Genomic DNA, 21,165 nt, shown 5'->3' on the forward strand with positions numbered 1-21,165 from the left:
ACTAGCTCTCACCAATATTTCACATTTCTGGAAGTCATAAACAGTATTATATTTATTTTCTAACTCCTAAAGTACCTAGCATAGTGCTAAGCATATATGTATATATTTGTCTGGGGCTTGGGTGAGAAATCCAACAATGAAAGAAATGTAAGCAGCTTCAATACACTAGCTTTATCCTATGTGGTTCATATCAAAGTATATGCCTTGCACTCTTCATGGAAAAAAGATTATAGAAACCACTCTTGCATATAGTAAGCATTACACAAATATTTGTCAAATCAATGAACATCAACACCAATTAAGAGGGTTAAAATGTGGCAAACCACCTCAATCAAAAATATACTGCTACAATATTAAGTTTGCTTATTTTGTAAAATTTACATTTTGTGAGATGGACTTTCCAGAAGAGATTCTAAAGCAAAGGAATAAAAATCGAATACTAGTTGCACACCTACAATGTAGGAAGTATTATCCTTAGTATTACGGGAGAAGGGATGAAAAATGAATAGGACACCATACTTAATGTCAATCTAGAAAGAAGGAATAAGACAAATACACAAGTAGATAAAATACAAGGTAAAATGTGTTATGTGGCAAACAAAGAGGTATGAGCAAAATGCTATGGGAAGGTAAAGAAAGGAGAGACTGCATCCAGTTGGACAAATAAGGGACACCTTCATGAAGCATAAGGTATTTCTTATGGGTATTAAAAGATGTGAAGAGAGTTCAAGTCTTCCACAGTCTGTTTCCTACCTGTCTTCCAGTCTAAACTCTTGATGCTCACCAAATACTCTTCATTCTGGCCCAGTTGTATCTAGAATCTGTATGTGACATTCCACTTCTTGCCTTTGCAAAAGAGGTCCCCTGTGTCTAAGACTGCACTCCGTCCTTACCTCTGCCTCACGGAATCCTTCACTCCCTTTAAAAACAATGATGATGATAATAATAATTTAACAACCTTGATATAGCACTTAAAGTTTGCAAAGCACTTTACAACTATGATCTCATTTTATCTTCACAATAACCCTGTGAGGTAGCTGATATTATTATCGCCATTTTGCTGATGAGGAAACCAAGGCAATAGAGGTTAAGTGACTTTTCCAAGATCACTTATCTGACAAGTATCTGAGACAAGATCTGAACTCAGGTCTTCCAGATTTGAGGTCCAGCACTCTATGCAGTATGTCACCTAACCGCTCAGGTACCACTTCCAATACAATGCCTTGTCAGATCTTCCCATTTAAAAAGACTCTCACTTGGTATATGTTTTGCATTTATTTACCTTCATACATGCCATTTCACTCAAGTGGAATGTAAGCTCCTGAGGACAGAGATTATTTCATTTTTGTCTTTGTATCTGCAGCATCTAGCACAGAGATCCTTTCATACAGTAATTAAATAGTAAATGTTGATTGAATTGAATCAAACTGATGGGAAGAGGAAGAGATGGGAAGAAAAGTATTCAACACAAAAGGGGAAAAGCACAATATATATTCAGGGGTATACGTAGGGAAATAAAGACAGATGAGTTCGGAATAGCAGGCTGAGGTAATTTTCTAGAGGAATCTGAACTTCATTAGGTGGGCAATGGGGAATAACTGAAGATATTAAAGGAGATATGACCAGAGCTGTGCATTAGCATGATTAATTTGGCTGTGGTATGTAAGATTGGAGAGAGGTAGCTTGATGGAGTAGATAGAGAGCTAGCCTCAAAGCCAGGATCAGGTCCCAGCCCTGGCACATGCTGCTTTAAGCTCTCAGTGTTCTGAGTAACTCTCTGCGATTCTAAATTGCAGAGATTATGCCACTGAGAATTGGTAGAGAATTTCTTCATCTGCAGGTTCCCTATACAAATTAAATCCTAGGCCCAATCCCAATCCACACCCTGTGGAGTACTGGAAAGGGGAGAACCTGAAAGCAGAGAAACCCTCAGGCAAGAAAAAACTAGAACCTCAACTAGGAATTGTGAAAACTGGAATAGAAAAGAGGGGATGGATGAAGTGATGACATGGTAGAGATAGAATTTACAATATTAGGGTACTTACCAAATGTAGAGAGGGCAAAAGCATAAAAGTAATGGAAATTAATCCAAAGTTCTGAACCTGAGAGACTGAGAAAATGAGAATGTTCAAAAAAGAAATAGGGAAGTGAGAAGGGACTGATGTGATAAGTTTGCTTTTGGCCATATTTAATTTTGGGCAAATGAAACATCCTAATGGTAATACCCTTTAGGCAGCTAGAGTTCAAGAGCAGAGTGGCACTCAAGAAAAGTAGAAGACTGGAGATACTGATTTGAGATTTATCTGAATACAGGTGCCAAGGGAGTAAATAAGATTGTCAAGGGAAAGAGTATATAAAGAGGGATCCTTGGAGAAAGGGGAGGGGAATTTTTTTTATTAAATACTCCTTGGGAAAGTTTCAAAGAGCCATTCTTAGAACCATTTATTTCTGGTATGTTGTTTGCTCTTCAAGGTAGCAAAAAGAGAATCTGTTGTTTCATCTATTACTGTTTAGCTTCAAATCACTGTGAACATAATGAACATAGCCCTGTTTGACAGTGAAAACAAACAATAAAACTAGCATTGTAAAATTTTGATTAACCAAAATCCAGCCATTAAGGCCATAAAATAACTGAAATATGGGGAATTAGACTTTTTATTTTTTTTAATTTTATTAATTTATTTTGATTTATCAACAATCACTTCCATATGCTTTTGAGCTGAAAATTTTTCTCCCCCTTCCTCCCCCCCGCCCTCCCCAAGACAGCACACAGTCTGATATAGGCTTTACATTTACATACCCATTAAACATATTTCACATTAGTGAAGTTGTAAGTAAAATTAAAACCAATAGGAGGACACCATCAGAAAGATGAAACAAAACTCAACAGAAGGTAAAAATAAGTGAGGTAAAAATAAGTGAGAGTTTCGACTTCCATATTTCTTTCTTTGGATGTGGGCAGCATTTTCCATCTCGAGGCCTCTGGAGATGTCTTAGATCCTCATAATGCTGAGAAGGTTTCAGTTTCACAATCTTAGTCATTGCATAACGTGCCTGTTATTGTGTACAAAGTCCTCTTGGTTCTGCTCACTTCACTCAGCATCAGACCATAGAAGTCTTTCCAGGTTTTTCTGAAGTCAGCCTGTTCATCATTTCTTATAGCACAATAGTATTCATTACATTCATATACCACAACTTGCTCAGCCATTCCCCAATTGATGGGCATTCCTCAATTTTAATTCTTTGCCACCACAAAAGAGCTGCTATATATGAATTTTGTACATGTGGGTCCTTTTCCCATTTGTTTGATCTCTTTGGATATAGCCCTAGAAGTGCTATTGCTGGATCAAAGGGTATGCACATTTTTGTAGCTTTGGGCATAGTTCCAAATTGTTCTCCAAAATGGTTGGATCATTTCACAACTCACCAACAATGTATTAGTGTTCCAATTTTCCCACATCTTCTCCAACATTTATCATTTTCCTGTTTTGTCATGTTGGCCAATCTGATAGTGTTGATGTGTACCTCAGAGTTGTTTTGATTTGCATTTCTCTAATCAATAACGATTTAGAGCATTTTTTCATATGACTATAGATGGCTTTAATTTCTTCATCTGAGAACTGTCTGTTCATATCCTTTGACCATTTATCAATTGGGGAATGGCTTGTGTTCTTATAAATTTGTCTTAATTCTACATATTTTAGAAATGAGGCCTTTATCAGAGAGACTGGTTGTAAAAATTTCCCAATTTTCTACCTTCCTTCTAATCTTAGTTGCATTGGCTTTGTTTGTGCAAAAACTTTTCAATTTAATGTAATCAAAATTATCCATTTTGCTTTTCATAATGTTCTCTATCTCCTGTTTGGTCATGAATTCTTCTGTTCTCCATAGATCTGATAGGTAAACTATTCCTTGTTCTCCCAGTTTACTTATGGTATCAGCCTTTATATCTAAGTCTGAACCCATTTTGACTTTATTTTGGTATATGGTGTGAGATTTGGGTCTATGCCTAGTTTCTGCCATACTCTTTTCCAGTTTTCCCAGCAGTTTTTTCAAAGAGTGGGTTCTTATCCCAGAAGCTGGGGTCTTTGGGTTTATCAAATAATAGATTACTATAGTCATTGACTACTGTGTCTTGCATATTTAACCTATTCCACTGATCCACCTCCCTTATTACACAGTACCAAGCAGTTTTGATGATTGCTGCTTTATAACAATTTAAGATCTGGAATTGCTAGGCCACCTTCCCCTGCATTTCTTTTCATTAGTTCCTTTGATATTCTGGACCTTTTGTTTTTCCAAATGAATCTTGTTATTATTTTTTCTAACTCTATAAAATAATTTCTTGGTAGTTTGATGATTATGTTAGCTCAGCCTACCCATGAGCAACTGATGTTTTTCCAATTATTTAGATCTGATTTTATTTGTGTGAAAAGTGTTTTGTAATTGTGTTCATAGAGTTCCTGGGTTTGTTTCGGGAGGTAGACTCCTAAATATTTTATAATGTCTACAGTAAGTTTAAATGAAATTTCTCTTTCTATTCTTGCTGTTGGGCTTTGTTGGTAATATATAGAAATGCTGATGATTTATGTGGGTTTATTTTATAGCCTGCAACTTTGCTAAAGTTGTTTATTATTTCAAGTAGTTTTTTACTTGATTCTCTAGGATTCTCTAAGTATATCATCATGTCATCTGCAAAGAGTGATAGCTTTGTTTCTTCTTTGCCTATTCTAATGCCTTCAATTTCTTTTTCTTCTCTTATTGCTAAAGCTAAGGTTTCCAGTACAATATTGAATAACAGTGGTGATAATGGACATCCTTGTTTCACCCCCGATCTTATTGGAAATGCTTCTAGCCTGTCCCCATTACATATAATGCTTGCTGAAGGTTTTAGATAAATGCTATTTATTATTTTAAGGAAGACTCCATTTATACCTATGCTTTCTAGTGTTTTTAATAGGAATGGGTGTTGTATTTTATCAAAAGCTTTTTCTGCATCTATTGAGATGATCATGTGGTTTCTGTTGGTTTTGTTGTTGATATGCTCAATGATGCTGATAGTTTTCCTAATATTGAACCAACCCTGCATTCCTGGTATAAATCCTACCTGGTCATAGTGTATTATTCTTGTGATAAGTTGCTGCAATCTACTTGCTAGTATTTTGTTTAAAATTTTTGCATCTATATTCATTAGAGAAATTGGTCTATAATTTTCTTTCTCTATTTTGACTCTTCCTAGGTATCAACACCATATTTGTATCATAAAAGAATTTGGTAAGACTCCTTCTTCACCTATTTTCCCAAATAGTCTATATAGTATTGGAATTAATTGTTCTTTAAATGTTTGATAGAATTCACATGTAAATCCATCTGGCCCTGGAGATTTTTTCCTAGGGAGTTCATCAATGGCTTGTTCAATTTCTTTTTCTGAGATGGGGTTATTTAAGTATTTTACTTCCTCTTCGGTTAATCTGGGCAATTTATATTTTTGTAAATATGTATCCATTTCACTAAGATTGTCAAATTTGTTGGCATATAGTTGGGCAAAATAATTCCTAATTATTGTTTTAATTTCCTCTTCCTTGGTGGTAGCTTGCCCTTTTCATTCTTGATACTAGTAATTTGGTTTTCTTCTTTCTTTTTTTAATTAAATTAACCAAAGGTTTATCTATTTTATTTTTTTTTCATAAAACCAGCTCTTAGTTTTATTTATTAGTTCAATAGTTTTCTTAATTTCAATTTTATTAATTTTTCCTTTGGTTTTCAATATTTCTAATTTGGTGTTTAGTTGAGGATTTTTAATTGTTCTTTTTCTAGTTTTTTTAGTTGTATGCCCAATTCATTAATCTCCTCTTTTTCTATTTTATTTATGTAAGCATTTAGAGATATAAAACTTCCCCTAAGAACTGCTTTCTGCATCCCATAGGTTTTGGTATGTTGTCTCATTATTGTCATTCTCTTGAATGAAATTATTGATTGTTTCTATGATTTGTTGTTTGACCCAATCATTTTTTAGGATTAGATTATTTAGTTTCCAATTATTTTTTAGTCTATCTTTCCATGGCCCTTTATTACATATAATTTTTATTGCATCATGATCTGAAAAGGATGCATTTAATATTTCTGCCTTTCTGCATTGGATTGTGAGGTTTTTATGCCCTAGTACATGGTCAATTTTTGTGTATGTGCCATGTACTGCAGAAAAAAGTATATTCCTTTCTATCCCCATTCAGTTTTCTCCAGAGGTCTATCATACCTAACTTTTCTAATGTTCTATTCACCTCCTTAACTTCTTTCTTGTTTATTTTGTGGTTAGACTTATCTAGTGCAGAGAGGGGGAGGTTCAGGTCCCCCACTAGTATAGTTTTGCTGTCTATTTCTTCCTGTAACTCCCTGAACTTCTCCTGTAAGAATTTGGATGCTATACCATTTGGTGCATATATTTAGTAATGATATTACTTCATTGTCTATGGTGCCTTTTAGCAGGATGTAGTTTCCTTCCTTATCTCTTTTGATTAGATCTATTTTTGCTTTTGCTTTGTCTGAGATCAGGATTGCTACCCCTGCTTTTTTCACTTCAGCTGACGCATAATATATTCTGCTCCAGCCTTTTACCTTTACCCTGTATGTGTCACTCTTTTTCAAATGTGTTTCCTGTAAACAACATATTGTAGGATTATGGTTTTTAATCCATTCTGCAATCCATTTCCGTTTTATGGGAGAGTTCATCCCATTCACATTCGCAGTTATGATTACTATCTGTGTCTTTTTCTCCATCCTTTTCCCCCATTTATGCTTTTCTTTCTCTTTTTCTGCCCCTTCCTAGTGGTTTTGCTTTTGACCACTGCCTCTTCAGTCCCTCCCCCTTTTATTATCCCTTTCCTTTTCTTCCCTTTAGTCTTACTGCTGCTTCTCCCTTCTTTCCCCCCTCCCTTTCTTTCCCCCTCCCTTTTCTTTCCCCTTTTCCCTCCTACTGCCTATAGGGCAAGTTAGATTTCTATACCTAACTGATTATATTATGCCCTTCTTGAGCCAAATCTGATGAGAGTAAGGTTCAAACAATGCTCCCCCCCTTCTTTCCCTCTGCTGTAATAGGATTTTGTTCTTTTCCTGTAATGTAATTTACCCTTGTCTGCCTCCTCCTTTCTCAGTACATTTTCTAAGATCAGATTGATCCACTTTTTTGGATCCATTTAACCCACTTGATTAGATTTTTTTTTATCATTACATCAAAGTCAACTAATATCCACCCTCTTTATGTATACTCCTTTAACAAGGTGTAATAACAATACAGTTCTCAAGGGTTGCAAGTCTCATATTCCCTTGTAGGGGTTTAAACAGCCCCCCCTTATTAACAACATATTGTATCTTCTGTCCCATTTACCTTTTTAAGTCCTTCTTGAGTCCTGTACTTGAAGATCAAATTTTTTGTTGAGCTCTGGTCTTTTTATCAGGAAAGTTTGGAAGTCTCAGCAGGACTGAGTCCTCCCTTGAAAAATGATGCTCATTTTTGCTGAGTAATTGATCCTTGGCTGCATTCCAAGCTCCTTTGCCTTATGGAATATCATGTTCCATGCCCTGTGGTCTTTTAATGTAGAAGCTGCAAGGTCCTGTGTAATCCTGACTGTGGTTCCATGATATTTAAATTGTTTCTTTCTGGCTGCTTGCAGCACCTTCTCTTTCATCTGGTAATTTTGGAATTTTGCTATTATATTCCTTGGTGTTGTCAATTTGGGATCTCTTTCAGGTGGTGATCGGTGGATTCTTTCTATGGTTATTTTCCCTTCTGGTTCTAGGACTTCTGGGCAGTTTTCCTTTATGATTTCCTGAAAGATACTGTCCAGGCTCTTTTTTTCATCATGATTTTCAGGTAGTCCAATAATTTTTAAATTGTCTCTCCTGAGTCGATTTTCCAGGTCGGTTGTTTTACTGATGAGGTATTTTACATTTTCATCTATTTTTTCATTTTTTTGTTTCTGTTTGACTGATTCTTGCTCTCATAGAGACATTAGTTTCCATTTGTCCAATTCTAGTTTTTAACAGATTGTTTTCTTCTGTTAGTTTTTGTACTTCCTTCTTCAACTGGCCAATTGTGTTTTTTAGGGACTTGTTTTCTTCAGTGTACTCTTCTGTTAGTTTTTGTCCTTCCTTCTTCAATTGGCCAATTGTGTTTTTTAGGGACTTGTTTTCTTCAGTGTATTTTTTTTCCAATGGCCAATTGTATTTTTGAAGGACTCTTTACCTCTCTCATTTGACTATTAAAATCCTTCTTGAGCTCTTCTAAGAAGGCTTTTTGGGCTTCAGACCAGTTCATATTCCCTTTTGTTGTTGCAGATGTGGGTTTGTTGACAATGTTGTCCTCTTCAGAATTTCTGTCTTGATCTTCACTCTTCTCATAATATGAATCTATGGTACGTTTCTTTTTACTCATGGTGTTTCTTTATTCCCTGGCCTTTAAAGAGATTGAGCTCTCCTGCTGGGGAACAGAGGGTACTGACCCAAGCTTCTTGTGTTGGGAGCCTAGGTCTTGGTCACTGGCTTTGTGCTGGGGCCTCTTATGCTGGCGGTTGGAGGCTGTAGGTTTCTGGCAGCTTACCTGTTGGGCTGGAATCAGCAAGGCTGGAACTTTCAGGCAATTCTAGGTTGCCTGCTTTTCCTTTCCTTTAGCTTTCTTCTGCTCCTTTTAGATGGGTGCTGCAGGGTGTTTATCTGCCTGGGGCCCCTGCAGTGTTGTCTCCCTTTTTCTGCTAATGCACTGGAGATTCCTTTGTGGTGAGTGAGGCACCTGGTGGTTTTCTGAGCTGGTTTCCACTGGTTCCCCCCACCCTCACGGAGGCACTCCTAGGTCCAGGTATTGGTGTTTGCCTGCTCTACCACCTGGGCTTCAGGATTTCTTCACAATTGGAGGCTGCAGGGCTCCTTCAGCTCACCTGGTGTTGGGTTGGAATCAGCAAGGCTGGGGCTTTAGGAAGCCTTTAGGTTGTTTTCTTCACCTCCTTTCAGATGAATGCTGCAGGGTACTTATCCGCCTGGGGCCCCTTGTAGTTCTGCCTCCCTTATTTTTGCTGAGGTACTGGGAGACCTGTTTGCTGGGCTGCTGCACTGCTGCTCCCCGTCTTTCTTCTAGTTCAGGTGTTCCTGGGTTTTTTTCTGGGGTGATATTTTCTGGGTTTTCAGAGGTTGATAGGGGAGAGTGAGAGCCACTACCTTTTCACTCCTCCATCTTGGCTCCCAGAAGCGGAACTTGAATTAGACATTTTAGGAAGAAGCCACAAGTGATAATAAAATAAGTTAATAGAAAGGATTCCATTTTCTTGAAAAATAGGCTATATTCTAGAAATAGTGAAAATTGAGTTAATCCTACATCTCAATTGCTTTATATTGAGAATTAATGTTCAGAATGATTATCTCCAGTGACTGTAAGATGTTAAATCATCAAAGAAAGCTTTAATAATGCTTATTAAATGAGAAAAATATATAAATATATTTTCCAAAGTCATTATAAAAAGACTGAAACAAAGAGAGTTCTCAGTTAAACAGAAATCATAAATAACCATACTTGCCTCCTCAAAAAAACTCTCCTAATGTCACTATTGCTACTAATGGCATTCCCCTAACAGAGGTCTTAAGATCATATGTTTTATTTCCCCCATTAGTGACAATATTGCATAGTCAATAATCAGAAAAGTTGGGTCTGACTCCTATATCCAACACACAATAGTAATGTGATCATGGATAAGTCACTTAATCTCTTAGTGCCCGAAGGCACTTCTATATAATCTTATAGTGTAGACAAACTTCTGATCTGCATAAGCCATGGGTATTTTTACAACAGGAACTATCCAACTGGGTACAATCACTGTTTGGAAGGAATTAACAACCAAAAACTTGTGTTGGTATTAACAAAGGCTAAATTAGTATGGCGGAAAATGTAAAGTTAAAAATACACTTTGCTCTTAAGATGAAAATAATTCAAATTATGTTTGTATTTTACATATTATCAGCTGAATATGATTTCCTGACTAACAATATCATGTTTTCAAAATGATTATGAAATTTTAATAATGTGTAAACCAAGCCTTTTTTTCCTTTTAAAGAAAGGTAGGGAAAAAAAGCAAAGGATCCTTTCCCTTCTTTTCATGCCCTCTTTCCAAGCCATTTCCTTGCTCCTCCTTGGTCTGTCAGTCAATAAACACAGCATTTACTAAGCATTCATAAAGTGGTAAGTATTGAGGCAGCTAGATGGTGCAGTGGATAGAGCATCGGCCCTGAATTCAGGAGGACCTGAGTTCAAATCCAGCCTCAGACACATAACACTTACTACCTGTGTGACCCTTGGCAAGTCACTTAACCCAGTTGCCTAGCAAAAAAACAAAAATAAAGCTGTGAGTGTTATATAGTAGATGCATGAGGATTGTTAATAGAACAAGCAGTATAATTTAAATTACAGAGCTTACATTTCAACAGATAAATACATATAACTATCATAGATATCTACAAATAATATTACAGTTATCAGAATACATTAAAGATACATGAATGAGGCATAATGCTGACTTCATAGGCTCATTGATTTGGAGCTGAAATGGACCTTAGTGATTATTTAGTCCCAAATCCTTATTTTATAAATGAGCAAACTGAGACCTGGAAGAATTGTGTGACTTGTCCAAGGTCATATAGGTAGTAAGTAGCAAGGTAAGAATTTGAACCCAGACACTCTGACTCAAAATCCAGTACTGCTGGCTTGTTATTCGTTTAAAAAAAAAAAAAACACAACCTGGGAGGGGACTACTAATCTTAAAAGGTGGCACAACAGATGGAGCTCTGGGCCTGGAGTCAAGAAGACCTGAGTTTAAATCCAGCCTCATATATTTACTAGCTATGTGACCTTGGGCAAGTCACTTAACCTCTATTTGCCTCAGTTTCCTCAACTGTAAAATGGGGATGATAACAATATCTACCTCCCAAGGTTATTGTGAGGATCAAATAAGATCACCGTAAAGTGCTTAGCATAGTGCCTAGCGCGTAAGTCTTGTATAAATGTTCACCATTATTATTATCATTATTATTATTATTAAAATTCTATGAAAAACCCTACATTTGTAAAAAAAAAACATATCACAGGTTCCCTTCAAAGTGAATTTAACCACCTACTACAACTCTGCCATTTTACAGATGAAGAAACTGAGACCTAGGAAGGGGAAGTGACTTGCCCATCGTGGCACAGGAGTGCAACAAACCAAAATTAGAGCCTGAATCTTCCATAGTTGATTCAGAACCCTTCACAACCAATCTTTCAATATTATCATTTTGAATCTACTTTCCTTCCAAGGAATACAAAGCATTTTACATTCACCTGAAGTAGGGAAGGAAAAAGAATTGGATGCATTTTTGCAGGTGGAAAAAACAAACAGAAAGGTTTAATGATTTGCTCTAGACCATAAAAAATGTTGGAAGAGAAACCAGGGCCAAATTTCCTCATTTCTGCTCCAGGATCCTTTCACGTATGCAGTAGCATAACTAGGGCAATGCAAGAGTACCAACAACAAGTACAACAAGAACATAAAGAAGTCATTGGATATTGAAAAAGAGATGTTCAAATTGGGCACCTTCTAAATCAGAAAGGCATGAATCAGTAGATGAGGAATACAGATTGGAGGCCAGATCTCTAGGTTAAAAGACTTTTCAGGAAGTTTGTATTGAGAAGAGGAGATAGATACATTGACTAACTCAGCATTGATAAGTACTCAGGTCTACCTTCACCTCGTAGCTGCTCCACAAAGAATGGAAGTAAAAAAATCCCTTGTTATATGTCTATGCCTTTGGGGCAAATGGGAGATCGCTTCAGTTTTTTGGTAGCATCTAGTAGTTCAACTCTGCATCAAAACTTGGGGCTAGCATTAGGTGTCATCATCAGTAAAGGAAAGTAAAAAGGACAGTGATCTCTCAAGACCAACAAAAGAAACTCTTATGTGTACGAAACCACATATAACGGCCTAGATCTCCTAAACCCATAGGTAGTCTCAGTAGATTTATATATGTGCATAAATGTGTCTTATAGCAAAATTCCACAAAAGTCATAAAATGAATAGCACATTGCATAAATTCAGTCTTGTTTGGTTTGTTTATTGTAGTTTAAGGGCTATGACGCCATCTCTTGACTATTAGTACATCAAAACTGATTTAAAAACCAAAATAGGTAACAAACAAGAAAATACAAGGGAACTCATTAGCCTTCCAAGACATTAACAGCTCCTAACACTTATTTGTTAAGTAAACAGATCATTAGGTTACTGTTTATCAATTAAATTCATCAATGTATAGCTATAAACACTATATAGCTCCTCTAAACTTTACCTTCAAGGTCTTCCATTTAAAAAAAAAATTCTGTGTGTGTGGATGGAAAGAAAGGTTTAGGTTATATGCCTTCATTCATTCATTTATTTGACAAATATTTATTAATCACTGTTAGCCATCAGCGCTTCTGTGATGTTTGTTTCCAATTACCTGCCTATATTTTCAAAGCCTGGATGAATTATCCTGGAATTGATAAATTTATATAAGATCACAGTTTTAGAGCTGGAAGGGACCTTGCAGGCCATATAGTTCAACCTCTCATATTATAGAGGAAGAGCTAAGGCCAACAAAGGTTAAATGGCACCGATAGGGTTAAAAGAGTACTTTCTCCTCAAATCTTAGGAAAAGCTCAATACCATTATTTAAGAGAGGGAACAGGAAGTAGGTGGCAATCACAAGTGTGCTTGCTTTGATAATAGACTCATGATTTCATTAATGTCAATGGTCTCTCCCCATACAGATTGCAAGTTCTCCATACCTTTTCAATCTATACAATTCTTGCCATGTTTTTCTATGCAGCCTCCATGAAGGAGTTGGATTAGAACCCATGAAAGAGATCAAAAAATAAAGAAGCACAATACACAAACTACTAAACTTGCATCTGTATTAGTCCAAATAGTTTTCTTAACAAACAAAAATGTTATCAGTTAATTATATGAGTAAATTTCAAACCAAGTCCTTCTCTTTGGGATTATCATTCCTAAGAAGGAATGAGCTGGGAAGAAACTCTTCTAAACCAAAGATTCCGGAAAAATCTATCATACAATTCTTTTGCTCATGAAAAACATGAGCTTTTCTCTTTGTCTTTTTTTTCTGTCTATCTCTCTGTCTCTGTCTCTGTCTCTGTCTCTGTCTGTCTGTCTGTCTCTCTCTCTCTCTCTCTCTCTCTATATATATATATATATACACATATACACACATGTGTGTATATATATACGCACATATATATGTGCGTATATATATGTGTATATATATACATAGAAAGACACACAAAACCCATAATTATGTAGTGCTTTTAAGTTTTACACAGTTATTTCCTTAAAAAACCATGAGATAGGTATTACAAGTACTATTATATTTCTATTTTATAGATAAGGAAACTGAGACGTAAAAAGGCAAAGTATGTTACCCGTGGTCATGTGTCTAGTATCAAACCCAGAGATCAAATGAAGGTTGCTTGACTCTGAAATGACTTCTTTGTCATGAAAATTATTTTAAACCATGCTTACAAAATGACTTAATCAAGGATCAACAAAGAAATTTCTTTATAATCATACTTCATTTTAAAAATCTTTTGTCTTGACCATCTTCCTATACTTGCCAATCTGTACTAATGAACTAAAAATTTTTACTTTTTGTGTGCCACTTATGATTAGAAGAGAATTTCAACAATAGGAAAATCAAAGTATTTAAGCTATTTCCAAGGGGCTATATTCCCAGATACTGCCATGCAGTAGAAAAGTAAATATGTCTATCAAATTAAACATAAAAAGGAAAGCTACATAAATCAACGGTAAAATTTTAATCATACCATGAAATTCAATTAATTGCATTATAAATTTAAAATAAAGGCACTATGAAAATTCCTTTATTTTTCAGTGGTGTTCATCAAATGCAGAATGAAGATGCTATTTTAAATTAATTTTCTTTATTTTCCTGAGTCCAAATCTGACCTCAGATACTTACTACCTGTATGACCCTATGCAAGCCACTTAACCCTACCTCCCTCAGTTTCCTTGTCTATACAAATGAGCTGGAGACAGAAATGGCAAACTATTCTAGTATCTTTGCCAAGAAAACCCCAATTGGGGTCACAAAGAGTTAGACACTGAAATGACTGAACAACAATGAAAAGTCAATTTAGAAGGTTATTTTTAAAATCATAGGGTTATCATCGTCATTGCACTAGAATGATGGTTCTTAAATTTTTTTTAGCCTGAAACCACTTCAATACAACAAAACAAAGCTTTCCCCTCTCCCCTCAAAAAAAAAACCCTACCAACACCCCCCCACTCTTGTGTACTATTATTTTTTTTAAAAAGCCACCAAAAGCATTTCCCTACTAACCACACTAGGAAGTTCTATCTATCAACAGAAGTTACATTATTATTCCTCCTCTAAGCTTTCCCCAAGGTTATGGATTTCCCCAAAATTAATGTTTCTTCATCTGTAACAGGGAGATTCTAGTAAGACAAAGGCAACATCTGTGTTAATGAAATCTTTGCCTTCCTTAAAGTCTGTGAAGGAATTAGTTTTGGGGACTTTCCACTAAGCAGAGAACTTCCCAGTTTTTCATAGATGGTTGATGATTAGCAATGCCAGATAGCCTGTTAGCCAAGTATTCTTTTATCTTGACAATATCCCACAGAATTTAATGAATGATCAACATTGACATACATCCCCCTTTACAAATGGAGACAGAGATAATGTCAGTTTTGTAAGGTCTCCCTGAGAAAAACCTAAATTCTGTAGCGCACTTTTAAATTAGTCTTGGAAAATAAGAATGATGCTCCCCCATTTTGAAAATGTATACAATTATAATTATGTAATCTTCATATTAAAAAGTTTTAATCAGTTAAAGTTTAAAATAACTTGGAAAGCTGGTGTTTCAACAATATAATGTAGATGAAGCCCTGTAGCTACTTTCTTCCTCAACAACAAACATGTTGATGAGAAGTATTAACTACTTAAAATTATTTGCCATTTGATCTGAATTTAAAATAATGGGATCTCTACAAAATGCCTGAGATCCATAGGACATAAAAGTATAGTTTATACAATAAGCCTCCCAAGGCAAGCAGTAATAATTCTTAAGTTTTGTTCAAGGCAGTTTTTAGATTCTTTCAAGAGTCAGCATAAAAGAACTAACAGGGGCAGCTAAGTGGCGTAGTGGATACAGCACCAGCCCTGAAGGCAGGAGGACCTGAACTCAAATCCGGCTTCAGACCAAACACTTGACACTTGCTGTGTGACCCTGGGCAAGTCACTGAAAGCCAATTGCCTTAAAAAAAAAAAAACACTAACAAAAAAGTATTCTGGCTTTAAAAATCAACCAAAATCACACATCTTTAAAAGTTACTACATTATTTCATTTCATAAATATGAAGATTAATTATTAATATGAAGATTATATACTTGATTATTCAAAAGCACTATAGTCTCATCAATTCAGTTGTTCTTTACAACCATGAAGAAAACAACTCATCCAGGCCTGCCATCTTGTGCAACTCTGGTCTATTTCTTCCTCTAAGTTTGACACAGGAGGTCCACTCAAAATTCAGGAGGCCCTCCTAGCTGTTAGACTATACAACATAATTAAACCACAATATTTATTCCTTGCATTCTTATTTAAGTTTTCAAAGTTAGGGAGCATCATTCTTATTTTCAAAAGCTAATTTTAAACTCCACTGAAGTTCTACCCCAATACTTCATCATAGCATAAAGGTGACCCTAGATTCTTTTTTCCCCAATTTTTTAACATTTTTATTTAAAGTTTTGAGCTCCAAATTCTATCCCTTCCTTCCCTCGACCTTCCCTGACACGGTAAGCAATCAGATGTAGGTTATACATGTGCAATTATGTAAAACATTTCCATATTAGTCATTTTGTACAAGAAGACTCAAATAAAAGAAAAAATGAAAGAAAGAAAGAAAGAAAGTGAAAAATAGCATGCTTCAATCTGTATTCAATCAATATATCAGTTCTTGTGCCAGTCAATGAAGTACAAGGTCTGGCAGATCCTTTCAAGCTGGAAAGGCTTCCAAGTATGGGCCCAGTGAAGAACTGCAGGACTGCTTTTTGAAGACTACCCTCAAATTGTTTGGAGAGGCTCATCACCAGGTTAGCTTTGAGATAACTAAGTTTTTGGTCACAGCAACTCTAGAACACTGACCACTCAGGTCAATGGGGAAAGACTCACAGGGAAGAAATCATAGACCCTTGTAGTATTGATGTAATTCTAAATTTAACTATGCCTGAGATTATCTAAAAGACTAATCTCCTTAGAACAAGTGTTCTTAAACTGGGGAGAGGGGAAGCGGTAAGGGGAAGGTCCATGAACTTTCCAATATTTTGATAACTGCATTTCAATATAGTTTCCTTTGTGATTCTGGGTATTTTATTTTATGGGTTTAAAAAACATTATTGTAAGAAGAGGTCCATAGGCTTCACCAACCTGCCAAGACAGCCTACAAAAAAGTTTACGAATCCCCGTGCTAGAAAGACTTCATAAAAGAAATCACTGAATTCTCATCTGATATTAAAAAAGGAAAAAAAAAGTTCCCAAAGTCTGTCTCAGGGGGCATATAGCAGGGAAAAGTTAATTCTCTCACAGCTTTATAATAATTAGGAAAGCTTCATAAACCAAACAAGCTTATCATCCTAGTTTTGTGTTTTAAAATTTGTTTGCAAATCAGCCTGCCTTTCTTCCTGGAAAGAATAAAAGAAATTAAAATTGTAATTCTTTTCTACTTGCCCTGAACAAATTGTTATTCTTCTCAGGTGAATAGGATCTTGGTTATTTATAAAGTTAATTATTGTTTGAAATTGGGTAAAACATTGGCTCAAGCTTGGAAAAACCTTTGTTACAATGTTGTACATTGGTGCTTATAACAGGAGCTAACCTGTAATGTATTATTAATTTGTGTATTAATTAATTTGTTATAATTAATTGGAGCCACTTATATTCCCAAAAAAACTTTCTGTGTAATTACAAATAGACCTTTTCTATAATAAATCCTTATCCTTAGATACTTAGAAGAGTTTCATCATAGTAATAAAAAGTAGGCATGCTCTCATCAGACAACCTGGGAGTGTCCAGGATACACAAGGGGACACTGAAGTAATAACTTTCCTTCTTTTAGTCCCCGACTGATATAAATAAATGTATTGTTTGCCAATCAAAATGCTTACATTCTTACCTGTGTCACAGCTTTGGTATTATTGCTAACCCTGAAAAAAGAGCTGGTTTAATGTTTATAACCATTAGAGGAAACTAGATGGTGCCATGGAGAGAGCACTGCAACTGGAATCAGGAAGATGTGATTTTCTTATTAGCTATGTGAACCTGGGCAGGTAATTTGGCCTCAATTTCTTCATCTGTAAAATGGTGATAATAATAGCACCTACTTCCCAGAGTTGTTTTGAGGATCAAAAGGAAAAATATTTATAAAGTGCTTAGCTCAATGCTTGGCACACAGTAGGTATTTAATATTGCTTCTTTCCATTAAATGAAATAGAGGAGTAGAAAAGTCCCTTGTGCCCTCATACTGTTCTACTCCACAAGACTGTAGCTAGCCTGTTCCATGAGCAAGAAATTGTACAGTAACTCAGAAGGTAAAATATGTGTTGCTCTTGATGTCTTCCTATATTGATATGCCTGAGGTGTGACTTAGCAAGAAATGTCCAATTGACATTTCACTATACAAAATCTAATTACCAGCACAGCTACGTGGCGCAATGGATAGAGTACCAGCCCTGGAGTCAGGAAGACCTGTGTTCAGATGTGGCCTCAGTCACAAAACACCCACTTAGCTGTGTGACTCTGGGCAAGTCGCTTAACCCCAATTGCCTCACCAAAAAAAAAAAATCTAATCACCTATTTTCTCCATTGTGAAAAGTGAGAAGACCACAAACTTAATTTCAGTATACATTTAACTACTCTGTTCCTGCCATTGCTTCTATTTTTATAATCTGTAGATTTTTCCCAAGGAGAAAAAAAAAAGTACAATCATAATAGTAGCAATGGACACCTTAGCAGATACTCCTAAATCCCCTTTTAGCAAAAGATCTAAAGGTTCTTTACAAACTCCTAACTAAATTTAATTTCCCAATACCCTTGAAAAGTGGAAGAGAGAATCACTTCAAATATGCACCATGAAACATAGCTACTTCCACAATGGTATGGGACCGTGTTTCTATAGCAATTCCAGAGAAAATAAACACTTCTGTGGAAACTGCTGAAATACATTCAGAAAGAGAATGATAAAATACTTAAAATTTATAACATTACATTGGAGAATCTTACATGTCAGCTCCTATCTAATATATGGTATTTCAAACTACTAAGCATCAATTGACAGCTGATATCAATTCTTGTGTGCTCCCTTTCCCTACTCTCAGTGTGAATAAAAAAAAAAAGACAAAGCTTCTTAGTGATCAACATCTCTAAAAAGTAAGCTCAAAAAGAGTAAACAAAAAGCGGGGGAACTAGTAGAGAATCTAGTTCAACTCAGATGTTAAACCTAGGAAAATCCAAAACTCTACAGAGAGAAGACATAAGAAAAAAGGTAAGGGAATTTGGGAAAGGCTGCTTATAGCTTTGAACTCCCAGAGCATGATGGAAAGATCTGTAAACATAAAGCAATTCAATGTGACTTTTTCCAAATCAGAAAGAAACGTTATCTAAACTAGAACTGTGTTTCCACAAAGTATAGGTCAGAGTAATAGAAAAAGGAGTTTTTTTCTGTTCACTGTAATTTGGTACGGAAAGGGAAAGAGGTTCTCTGGTTATTGAAATAGTCTCATTAATAACCCTACATATTTGGATTACTAACTTTCAAAGAAGTAACAAGCAATTAAATGCATGAAAACTCTGCTGAAAATATGTAATCTTTGATGATTCACAATTTTCAATGAAGATTGTTATGTGCATCAGTTATCACTAGGCTGTAAATATTTAAGATGTCATCTAATATAGTCACAGTTAAAATGTCAGAAAAACCTTTTAATATGCATTAATCCCAAACTCAAAAATGCAATTAGTAAATTTTTTTAAAGATGTTATTTCTTCCAAAAAAGAGCAAGTGCTATGTATTTCTCTAGAATCTAATCATGCCATGATCCTCAACGTTTCTCAAAAAAATCTACTTTTCATTTAAATGCAGTGAAAAAAGTAGGGGTACAGAGGTCAGGGGAGCAAATGGTGGAATGCAAGGGAAGGCAGAGAGCTGTAAATTTTTTCAGGTGGCAGGGGTGGAGGGCTTTTTTGGTGGCTACTGAGCCACAATCCATCTAGTTGGCCTTAAAGAATGACACTGACCAAGACTTCTTAATTGCAGTGTCATCTAGATACAACACTTAGATAATCAAGAAATTTCCAAATCAATTTGATGATTGTTGAAATGCCTATAAAACAAGAGCCTACCCCTCAATTTTACAGTATTAATTTAGGAGAAGTCACAACTTTCTTTGTCCTCTATTGCCCTTCAAACCTTAAATGTGATTCAGTTTGTTAGCATCACTGTGTATTAAGCTATGTATACAAAAAGAGATCAGGCCTGACATTGTTACCTTCTTTTTTTAGGTCATAAAAGCAAACTAAGAGTAAAAGAATCATTGCCCCGCAGCTTTATTTTAGTTCCAACATTGCTTTGTGTAAGTTTAAGCCATCACCAAGAACATACAAGGCAGAGCATATAAAGTGCAGCTAAAGAAAAACAAACTTGTTTGCAGGAATTAGTATTTCTTTAGCAGCCTATTTTTTATGGACTGTTTCATTTTGCTTTTCCAACATTACAAAGCTATACTTCATAGTGCATAGCGAGACAGGCTCTGAATCAGGAAAGCCTCAGTTTCTACTTTGCACCCCTACTGGCTATGTATCCCCGGGCATTTAAACTCAAAGTGCCTTAGGCAACTCACTAATGCTATATTGCAGAACAGTGTCCGCTGTGCATTGATACAGGGAGCAGCCTCTCTAGAAGATCATGGATCAGGAAACACTCCCCCCCAAAAAAATCGCATAGTATACTGTATTGCATATTTTTAAATCTCTCGAAGATGTATGCTTCCTCAGCATATAACTATAATTAATATAAGAAGCTTAACCATTTAAAATATGGATATTTCCCCCACTAGTTTTAATTCCAAATTTGTTAGTTTCAAAAATATATATTTGATCAGTGGGTTTTTCTTATTTGTTTGTTTAAAGCTTGACCTTTTTTCCCAGTTCATAACCTGAATAGGACACTACCTGCCATATAATCACTGAACCACAAAAATCACTGAAACTGCTAGAAACTATTTATATCTGGTCCACACCACCCACTATTCTTTTAATACAGCACTCTCCTTGATGGACTTAACCTTGCATGTGTCAGAGTACTGGGGAAAAAGAGTAGAAACTACTTAAGGCTGAGATAGATGTATTATAGGAGTAATCTACCCACACTTGTGCTGAAAATTCCAATTTAGATCTTGGAAAAGTGCCACTTGTTAGGTCCTGCATACACTGCCTCAGATCTGAACATGGATCTTAAAAATGTGTATTTATTTGGGCACCAACAAGATGCTGAAGCAAAGAGTTCAAAATCAGCCATATGTTATCATCATTGACACATTTTTTTTTCCCTAAGTAATGTCATGCTGACTCAAAGAACTATGTCAGCCAAGATCGATCTTAATCAAATACAGGTCTGCTTGCTCGCAGGCATTTGTTTCAAGAGGCATCTTCCAATTATGTTTGGTGCGAAGACTACTGTGGGCCAGGAAAAAAAACTATCGTGAATGATGCACCCACAAGGTGAAATGCCAAACCGATTACAATCAAAAGGAAAATAAGATTGGGGGCGGGGAGAGGAGGGAGGAAGGTCAAAGAACCAAAACATAGTCCTAGCTGTCCTAGCTCCTTCATTTTCTTCCTCTCCTAGCCCCAGCCTATGAATCCTAGGGTTCCCACTAACCCGAAGGTAGATGTGAAACATTAAATTCAATAAAGATTGGAAGTTATAAAGACTCCAGACTCTATTTCAGCAGTCAAGGGGAACTCCAGAATTCACTAAGATGTCCCAGCACCGTATCTTTGCTACC

At 35.9% G+C, this 21,165-nt stretch overlaps 1 protein-coding gene across 1 annotated transcript in view; it reads right to left on the bottom strand.

The window, feature by feature from the left end:
* Nucleotides 1-21,165, bottom strand: part of PLCL1 (phospholipase C like 1 (inactive)) — a 415,950-nt gene that overhangs the window by 393,126 nt on the left and 1,659 nt on the right.

Source organism: Phascolarctos cinereus, unplaced genomic scaffold (assembly GCF_003287225.1).
Source record: "Phascolarctos cinereus isolate Bilbo 61053 unplaced genomic scaffold, phaCin_HiC Scaffold_726;HRSCAF=1367, whole genome shotgun sequence".
Taxonomy (NCBI): Eukaryota; Metazoa; Chordata; class Mammalia; order Diprotodontia; family Phascolarctidae; genus Phascolarctos; species Phascolarctos cinereus.